The following is an 11192-nucleotide window of genomic DNA, read 5'->3' as shown; positions in this document are numbered from 1 at the left end:
GTGATATGATATCCATGACCCATATATAATAATATATATGTAATATTTATATATATAATATATATGTGTAGTTGTCTTCCAGTTACTTTTGCAACGCTTGCCATATCAGAATAAGGATTTTTTTAAAGTTTCATACAGAAATAGTACAAAAGACCTATATATGTTGTTTCTGTTGATGTTTTTGTTATCAGAGATTAGTTTGTGGGTAGTTTGCGGGTGCTCTCATGTGGTTTGCTTGTTCTTTCCTATCGAACATCTATCGTCTTTATCCCCCCTTCTTCTTTTTTATGTTTGTTACTCTATTGTAACACTTCTAATCTTCTGGCGCTTATATGACCTTATGCAGTTGCGAGCGCCGAAAAAAACCTCTACTAAAGAGATTGGCTTATTTGCGTAATGTTTTGTTACTGTGACCATTCCTTCGCTAACATTTTGTTCCTTTTGCCTCCCTATATGTTAACCTCTCTCTCTTACTTTGTCCACACTTGTCTTTGTTTCAGTGTTCAACACATTGATAATGGCAACAAGCTACCCTGAAAAAAATATGTTGCAACTTTGTGGAATGAGGCGTCTGTCAAAATAATTAAATCAAAGGACCTTTTGGGCAATTTTTATTAAATTTTTTTACTTGGCTGATCACCTTTTTATTCATTTGAAGTTAAATGTCTGTTTGGGTTTTACTTTATTTTAAAAAAACAAAAACCATGATCAAAAGCACATAAAATCTAAATTTGCAGTTTCCAAGGACACTTCAGCTTTAGAAGTCACTGAACTTTGACTGCCATTTTCTCACTTCACGTAATTTTACCTCAACAAAGCGACCCAAATACCCTTGAATCACAATTATCTGGATTTTTTAAATTCAAAATAGATTGGTATTTTGTTCCTTAAAAACAAGACAAAATAAACAAGCGAAAAGATTATACCAATAACTCCAAATAATACCCAAAAATTGACGAATGCCTGTTTCTTCTGCATTGGGACATGAGTGTTTCTCCAGTGTGTATACCACACACATGACTTATGAATATTCAAGTTGTTATCCCTTTCAGGCATGTCATGTATTCTCTCACTGTAAAGAAAAAGAATGCCAACATCTACTTTTGGGTGGAAGTGGGTGGTTGGCGGATGCTGTGGTGTGGTTTGCTCCTGTCTTATCAAACATCTATCGTCCTGATGTCTCCTCCTTTTTTATGCTAGTTGCTCTCTTGTAACACCTCTAATATTCAGCACTTATGTGAACTTATTGTGTTGCAAGTGCCGTAAAACTCTTACTAAAACTAAAACTACTTTTGGATATAGTCCTTTGGATAAAAATTGTTGCAGTCGAAAGAACCACTCTTAATCTCCTTCGTTACTCTTTAAACAGATTACTCGTATGACCTTTATTTTTCCACTGCATAGATTTTGCTGTTTTTGTTTTGAGTCAAAAATGTAGATCAATGGCTATATCAAGGTGACAATGTTCAAAGTGCACAGTTTTATATAAATAGACTTGTTTTCTTTGTGTTTGGTGCTCTTTTTATTTGTGCAAAGTTAAATTATACTTTCTACCAAAAAATTAATTTCCTTCTACATGTGAGACAAGTGTTCGGAGTGCATACATCAGTTAAACTGTTTTATTAGTTTTAATATGGTAAAGCTTTTTTTCTGTTCAAATCAAAATGTTATTAAGAGTAACAAAGAGAACTATATGACTCTTTTTTTACAAAGAAAAACCAAATGTAAATGTGCATGTATCCAATTCTATTCTATTCGAGTTTTAAAGTTATATTGTTTTTATCATTTTTGATGTTCTTTTGCTTCTTGTTATGTAACAGTGCATTTTATTCATGATCAAACTTGTGACCCCGTGCCGTTGTGTTTTGTTTGTCTAAATACATTTAAGGTCGCCTCCACATATCACTCTCCCTGCTGGTAATTCTATCTTGTGTATGAATCTCTCACTATAGCACAGTGAACATGTATTTATACTATACTATGAACAAAGGAAATAACTATGCAATCTGCTGGAACAAATGTTTTGTATTTTTTAAAATGAGGAATCTCCTTATTCCATTGTCACTTTTGACATTCCTTTACCAAATTGTCTTTCTCCCTTCACCAATGTTTATGATGCTGCTACTTTCGAAGATTTGTTTTATTTTCAATGACATGACAAAAGACTAATTTATCAACAACTTTATTTTTTAAATCAAATCTGTTCTGATTTCATTAGCCATACATTCAAAAGTCTGTGTTGTTTCCAACAGTACTGTTGGGGTTCAAATTTATACATTTGGTCATAGTATTTTGTTAAGAAATGTACAATTTTATGATAAATACCTGTTCCCTGCTGATGAATTACGCCTGCTTTGTGCTAGAGATTTATGCCTGCTTTGTGCTAGAGATTTTTCTGCTAGCTATGCACCTCCCTTGTTCAAAATTTGCTCAGCGTCTAAGGCCCACCGTGTACACAGAATTCGTTAATTTTTCTGGTTATGTCTCTCTTGTTGTCTTAAAAGCTGTCATAAATCAGTGATTTTCATATATGCGAGTATTTAACAAAAATGGATATGCTTTGTATGCTAATACAGCACAGGACAGAACTAGACTCTACTGTTTTTTTAGGATATAAGGCATAACTCACCAGGGCCTGATTATGTCTATTGGTTTTGTATCAGTATAATATAACATTTTTAACAAGTTATACCAGGTGCCATACTCCACCACTTTGCTGCTAGATTCATTCTGTGTCCATGTGTCCTTTCTTCATCTTTTGACATGTTTTTTGGGGGGATATTTTACCACCCTAATGGTTGTGCATCAGTATACAAATATGTTTTGGGTCTTCGCTATATTTTTGGTGAGTACTCCATTTAATCTGTGGCTGTGCCCCTCTTTATGATTTATATTACATTCCAAAATGAGTTTGCAACTGGTTTTTTTTTCATCTTGTGCATCAGCCTATTGTTTGAGAAGTTCAGTGCTAGGTTTTGGTGTAAAAATCAAAGACGATGGTTTGAAATTCTACTGACTACTGTGATTGGGTATATATTTATGGACTATTGGACCATCAACTCTTTTGCTTTTCACTCTCCCATTATTAAAGTCAAACACAAGATATATGACTTGGGGTTTTTTTGGTTACTCAAATACTTTAGGCTGTCCATGGGCCAGTGTTACATTCCTTTGGTTATGTGCATTGGGGGCTGATATAACTCATAACAACCAAGTTATCCATCTTATGGATCATTTTTTCACGTTTGTTAGTCGGCGTGATGAAATCAGGCGCTCGTCAAAATAACGAAATCGGAGAAACTGGCATTAATTTCCCGCAAGTTTGGGACTTTTTATTGAATGTTTATTTTTTGGGCGTAACCTCTTTTATGTCCATTAAAACACATTTCCATATGGATTTAATTGAAAAACATTGATTAAAGGCACAAAATATGTCATTTTCCAGTTTTCAAAGACTCTTTAGCTATAAGAGTTACCAAACTTTTGCGGCCATTTTCTCTCTAGTTTCACCACTAAAAGTAGGCGACCTCATTTCCTTCAAAGGCAGATATCTTGGGTTCTATTCAAGATAAACAGATATTTATTTCATTGGAAGCAAGGCAAATAAATCAGCTTTAAGATGATACTGATAACTCCACACGCCCAAAAATTGTGGTCGTAACACTTTTTTTTCACTGTTCCACGCCTTTTTCAAAAAATATTGGTCTTCTGTGAGGTTGTGCCTTGTGTCATTGTCAAGTTAGCAGACTTCATCTAGGATAATTTCAGAAAGCCTTCTTCCCGAGAGAAAAAAAACTCATGTGGGATTCTAGTTGTGTTTCAGCAAGGGACTACTTGAAAGCAAGGCTATGAACTGTCTTCCTGAAGTTTGAAGGTAGAACATACTACTGTCATCCTCTGGGGGTCCACACTGACTAACAGATTTCATCAGTGTGTGAGTTAGTTTAATTTTTGTGTTCTTTTTAGGGTAGTTGCTGCTGAATGTTTTGTTTTGAACCTACCTTTGCAAGGAAGTTTTGAAAGATGAAATTATATATAAATGGAGTCCAAATTATTGATTCTTCTAAGATATGAAATATTCATTCCTAATAATATTTTAAGGCCAGTGATACTTTTACTGGGTTTTTTAATGTCCAGTTTGGCGTTGTATAAGGCTTGCCTCTTTCAGATCAGTCTCTACGCACCTGTCAAGAAATTTTTGCCATGTTGAGAAATACTATTAGTGCCATACTGTAACAATACATATTGTTGTAACATTTTCGTATTACAGGTAGGCCTATTTGATTTTGTTTTGTGTTGACTGTTCGGGTTTTTTAGATGTTTTGTTAGAGGCCTTTTTTGTTTGTTTTTTTTTGTTAGGTTCTTTTTATCTGTTGTTTTTCTTGCCATTGCTGAGATTTTGGATTGATTTTAAGTAGATGTCTAAGAAGTGATCTGCTTGAACCTCATGTTATAACAATTGTAAATCTGCTTTTGAGGAGCATTTACTTTTTGCTAGTGATTAGACATCTTGAAAATGGCTTCTGCTCTGTTTTCATTTTGATGTGTACATTGAAATTAAATTTTCAAGGGGTTCCATGGCGGCTTGGACAAAAACTTAACGATGCAGTTTAGTTTATTGCATTCCATGACCATAGGTCAAAAAAATTTCTATTTACAATTATGATGGCCTTCTGCATCTTGACAGACTATCAGCAGTATGCGTGATACAGTTTTGCCTGGACTCTAGAAAAAGTAGACAACCCAAGTAAAAGAAAAGTAACAAAAAAAAACAACGACACTTCCCTTCCTTTTGATGACCTTGATTTTCTTGAAGGTGTAAGGGGTGTCTTACTAACAACTGCAACTAATACTTGTTAAAATTGTATACTGGATGGATGTGACTTTCAATAGTTCACTGTCAAAATGGTGTTTATATGACGGTCTTGTTACAGATTTGTACCTTTTTTAATTTTACGATTTACTGCTGACACATGCAATGTTCTATTTACACACAATGAGATTGAGAACGAGTCAACCGAATTATTGTTAAAGAACAGGCAAAGTACACAATGTATATGAATAGTTGCAGGTTGAGTTATTATTTATCAAGATATTCCCAGATATCTTACCTTTGCTCCCTGAAACTTAAAGGTATTTGATAAAAATATGTTTATATGAATCCTTTTTAAAAAATTATTTCCTGACATATTTTTTCTTTTTATTGCCATTTTACTGTGAGCACTTTCCTGAGCACCCCTTCCCTTCCATTGAGTTTCGATGTAACTGCTTTTGAGAAAATATTTTGATGGAAGAAAGTCCGAACTGTGAGTAAAAAAAGCACTAACTGTAAGAATTATGTCTAAAGAGAGGCATTTTGAGTTGAGGTTTTCTAGATTGAGGGACTACCCTAGACACTACCTCTTGTTTTTCTTCATTGTAGAGGTGTGAGGTCATGGCTTCCATCTTAGCCCTGCCCTTACCTGTTTTGTGCTGTGTTATGTGTTAGTGCTTTATGGTAAACAGTGGGCATTTATGTTGGAAACCAGTTCCAAGTTCATGGCCTGTCCATCTTGATGATATCTCATCATAATTGAAGATATCTTCTTGGAAAGGGGGTTGTGAACTGAGCACTTTCCCAATAACTAATCAAAACTCAAAAAATGATCAAAATCTCGAGATTTGTACTTTCATACCTTTTAGGCACAAATAAAAATGCAAGGATCCAGTATTCTTAGTTGGTGTATTTGACTTTTTGAATTTTCACTTATGTCTTTTGTGTCCACCTTTCTGATTTGTCTTATAGTGACAGCAACATTATATTACATTATGCTTGAAGCTATTGCAGTGCGGGATAAAGGGATTGATAATAAACCTCAAACTCAAAGTATTTATTCCCAAGTGTTTTTATTTCTTTTGTTGTGTATTTATGTGCATATATGCTCAGTTGTTATGTTGTCTTCTTGATTACACAGTAGAGGTATAATAGAAACCGAACAAGTAGAGTCGAAATTGTCCGAGACAGCCACCTATTGTCCTATAGAAAAGTGGTCGCTGGGAGATTGGCCGGTTCTCTGGTGTGGTTTGTTCCTTCTTTCCTGTCAAACATCTATCATCTATTTTCCCTCCTTCTTCTTTTGTGTTTGTTACTCCCTTGTAACACCTCTAATCTCCGGAACTTATATGACCTTATTGCTTTGCAAGTGCCGTAAAACTCTTAAGAGAAAAAAAGAAAAGTGGTCGTCTTAGAGTACTTAGACAGGTGGATGTCTTGGACAGTGATTATAAAGGTAAAAAATGCAAGGCGGAAAGTGGGAAGTGGTCGTTTGTGCGATGATTGTCTTGTACACGTGGGTGTTAGGACAGGTTTTCGACTGTTAATGTTATACTCATGGCAGGTTTTTTTATGATACAAGATATCCATGTGCATATGTATATGGTATCTCCCATGACACTAGTTATGACTTTGGGTGAAAAGGGGGTTTGGAGGGGGGGGGAGGCAGACCCTAGCATGTTTTTGCGTTTGTTTGTTGACTCTTACATTAATTTTTGTTCTAGGCCTAACAATAATAATGTAGATAATTTCTATAGCGCCCACTCCCGTGTGAACACAGCTTTAGGCGCTTAACACACACACGCACGCGCTCACACACACACACACACACACACACACACACACACATGCACGCCAAACACACACACAAACACACACACACACATCTACATGTACTTTGCTTGTCGCTCGCCCACGCTTACACATCGTTACGAAATGAGCACACACCTGTACATTATATTACCTTACAATGCAATTCTCAGAATACATTAATGGATACAAATAGTCATTTACATAACATTGTACTGAACCTGAATCTACTGATATAAAAATGATGTTAAATTTTATTTTATGTGTCTTTTAAAGATATTTTGAATTTAGACTCAGATGTTGTATGTCTCAAGGGTTGGAGAAGAGAGTTGGAAATTGATGGAGCAAGGTGGGCAAATGATCTTTCAGCTATTTTGTTTTACCTCTGCCAGCTGATACATGAATAAACCCTTTTGCCCCCACCAGGACAGTGCCAGTGACTGAAGGGTCTTAATTGGGCCATTCCTAAAGCGCGATATTAACATGTTCTTATGCACAGTAGAATTGTAAATGGGCTGATTTATCAATGTCATGCTCATACTGTACCGGAACAATGTAGGGGGAACTGCTGCTTTTTCTTTCCTCATCCTTATTATTGCCATAATTTTCCCTCTACTTCTTTTGTATGTTTGTCACTCTCTTGTGAACTGCTGTTTCGGGGATGCCTTGATAGTCGAAGCAGACTTTGTGTTGTTGAGGCTGGAGAGGTGAGCAGAGTAACCCTGCTTCCTCATAGTTTGTACTTCTCTGTTGACATCCACCCCTTGGCGCTCATACGACCTTATGCGCCGTCAAACCTTACTAAAACACACAAAAAGCCTTTTGTTCGGATGTCTCAGACCTGATGCATGCTCAAAGCTCAGTCGGTACATGTATCATGCTAGACCACTGTGCAGATGAACCTGCTTCGCATCCCAGTTGAGGAGATCCTGAGCTTGGGTAGTTTGATAAGTTTTCAAGGCTCCTCCTATGATTTAGGTTCCAGTCATTTCTTAACACCGGTCTGCAGTCAAGACGTCACAGTCATTTCGTCACACTCCAATCCACACGGTTGAACAGCGATGGTCATTTCAGTCGCCATACACCTGCAAGCATCAAATGTGTATACATGGCAATCACAAATCACGATTCTTGGAGGAGGGCTGAGTGGTGTGTGGAAGGACTGGGGGGGGGTGCGAGTCGTGCTTATCTGATCAGCTATACCGTTTATAACTGGATGAGTTTTGTTGAGTTGTTTTCATTGTTGGGGCGGAGGTGGGGGTGGGGGGAGCAGTTTTACTCAAGAGGGCACGTTCGAACGATTACGTGCTTGGATTGGTGATCTAAAATTTAATCAAGACTGCTGGCGCTGATCCCCCAAAATTTTAGAGAGATGAATGAAGTCATTTCGTCACACATGAGACGCGACGAGATGACCGTGTGACAAAATGACCGGTTTCCAAGCCCACTGCGGATTGGATCGGGTCGGGTCGGGATGGGTCGGGGGCGATCCGCCTGAAAACAAACGCGTTTGTTTTTGAGTCGGCGAGTCGGGTGTGATCGGCTTATGCCACGATAGCCGCTTTGCGCCCTCAATCTGGCTGGCAAACCGCCCCGACCAGACCCGATCCCCGAATTGGTACCCCGTACGGAAATGAGCTTTTTTCCGGGAACTATCTCTTTTGTGAAGTAAGTAGGCTAATTATTGAACAGTGTCAGTGGTGTAGCGGTAGGCGCGAAGTCGTCGCATGCGGAAGAACTGAGTTTGATTTGTGTGTGGGGATATTTTTCATCGAGTATCACGGTTTGATACAGGACCACGTCAGGAATTTTCTCTGTGGAATTGGCCGAGGATACCGAAGCTAACTTATTTCTGGATGCCTTGGATGGGACATTGTACATATGTATCTCTTTTAGCCTTGGTTAACGCATAAAACACCAACATACTATTACTATTATACGAGTAGTTTATGGTAAATTATAGGGCATAGGGGCATACCCCTTGAAACATAATTATGTTTCATAAATTAAGGTTCATACTTGCTTTTTTTTTTCTTAGTAGATGATTAAAAGGGGGGGGGGGGGGGGCTCACCTACGTGTCAGGAAAATTGATCCAACTGGACTGCAGTAAATCTCATATTGATACTGCATTCGCGCCATAATAATTGATACTGCGTTTGCGCCAAAATAAAAGTCACTCGGTTTACTACCCGCTGAAGTGAAAATCCCGGCTGTAGGGCCTATACTGTATTTTAGGATGACGGATAGCGAGACACTTGATCTCCTTTCAATTTTCGAGGTTCTGAAAATACGGTAAAAGAGAAGCCCTCGTCGCTTCTGGTCCAAAGATTGACTTTTAAAGAGGGCTGAACTGTCTCATGTAAATATCTCTTGACAGAGATTAGAGCATGTCGAGAAGATTTTAATAATTTCATGAGGATGGACAAAAAATGTGACAAAATAAACTTTTGTGAACTATTTGAAGAAAGCCTTTCATGATAAAATGAAAGGGCTGGTAGAAAAGGTTAGCTTAATACGACTGATATTGTTGGTAGGAATTATATTTTATGTCAGTACTGTTTTGAGCTGATAGTGTGTCGTTTGTATTAGATGTAACTGGGCTTGGGTATGAGAGGGTGACCACTGGTTCTGGATAATTGCCCAAGTTTTGCCTTGTACAAAACGTCTGTGATGAATTTTTGAGCCTGTACTCTCTGGTCGGGTAGAAGGCCTCTAAGATCATGGGCCACCATTTTATCAAAAGCATCGCACTCGTCTTCGGTTGGCATTGGATGAGTATTTAGCAGCCTGTTGCGCACAACTTTCAAGAGCTCGTCATCATCAGACTTTCTAATTCTGGCTTGTTTGACTTCTTTTGGACGGGGTCTTGTAACTTGTAGTGGATGGAAGGCCAGAGCCAGATGGAAGGCCAGAGCCAGATGGAAGACCAGAGCCAGATGGAAGGTCAGATTTGGATGGAGTAGGCTGAAGTGGCTGAGATTCTTCTCGTTCCTCTTGTTGTACTTCAGAACCCACATGGCTTGGTATGTTCTCTTCTGCCATTCCAGGAGATGGAGGCATCTGTAATGGAGAATGTGCGGGGGTGGGGTTAGGGCTGTACTGATCAAAAAGATAATTTACAAAACAAAATATAGTAACGTTTATCACAAATAATATACTGTACATGCTGTTTATTATCGCATAACTTCATTCTCATAATTTTTGTTTCAGTTCCCTTCAACAGAAGATGAATGGAAAGAACAAGCCAAACATTTTGAAGACCTTTGGCAGTTTCCGAATTGCGTCGGCGCGGTAGACGGCAAGCACATTGCCATCACAGCTCCTCCTGGATCAGGATAATTCTTCTACAACTATAAAGGTTTTCATATCATTGTGATGATGTCTGTTGCCAATGCGAACTATGAGCTGCTCTATACAGTTGGAACCATAGACAGAGTGTCAGATGGTGGTATAATAGCAAACACTGATTTTTACCAAATCTCTGCAACGGCTCTTTAAACCTACCAGGAGTGAACCAGCAAATGAATTGCCCCATGTCTTCATCTCGAACGAAGCATTTGCACTCAGAGATGACTTTCTGAAACCCTTAGGCCTAAGAGAAGAGAGTGTTCAATTATCGCTCCTCGCGTGCTCGTCGTGTGGTTGAAAATGTGTTCGGAATAATGGTGTCCCGCTTCGGTATCCTGAGCAACAAAATGAACCAAATGCCCGAAAATATAGACATCACTATTCTTGCATGTTGTGCTTTGCATTTAATTTCCTGCGAAAACGTGCTGCTGCAAGTTACACGCTGCCTGAATCTTTGAAGACCCTTGCACCCATGTAATGCGAGATGGCCTTCGGGTTGGAGACAAAATTACTGGTGTTTCAGGGGGACAGACCAAAATGGCTTCAGAAAGGGCCAGGCATGTCAGAGAGCAGTTTAAAGTTTATTTTAATACAGCTGGAAGGGTACCTTGGCAAGAAAATACGCAATTTAATAACTGGTAGGATCAGCTAGATCTTTGCACTTCTTTTCTGAGACTGACAACGACTCCACCATCTGTTTGAAAATAAACTCAAACGTAGTTTATAAGGTCTTGCTATTCAAATCAAAGACTATAAAATAACTTTATAAAATGCGTTTCATTTTTACCATCGTCCACGTCACGATCATCACCATAACCACAATTGTCACCATCCTTGTCGTCATCACCACCACCACCACCGCTACCAGTAGTACCATCACCATCATCACTACCACCCCCAACAGTACCACACCCCCCCAACCACCACCACCACCACCATCATCATCATCATCATCATCATCATCATCATCATCATCATCATCAACAGCAGCAGCAGCAGCAGCATATATCATCATCGTCATAATCATAAGCTGTAGTACTATTTGTCAATATCAAAATGACTGTTGCCCATAATCCAGTTTCTTATGTGTTTTACCAAAACAAAAAAACAAAAAACAAAAAAAGAACTAGGCTTATGAAAAGCCCTACACGTGTATTTGTCTTTTTGTAAATCTTGCGCTAGAGAGAGAGAGAGAGAGAGAGAGAGAGAGAGAGAGAGAGA

Source organism: Aplysia californica, unplaced genomic scaffold (assembly GCF_000002075.1).
Source record: "Aplysia californica isolate F4 #8 unplaced genomic scaffold, AplCal3.0 scaffold00012, whole genome shotgun sequence".
NCBI lineage: Eukaryota > Metazoa > Mollusca > Gastropoda > Aplysiida > Aplysiidae > Aplysia > Aplysia californica.
The sequence above is the reverse complement of the archived record's forward strand: the minus strand, read 5'-3'. Positions refer to the sequence as shown.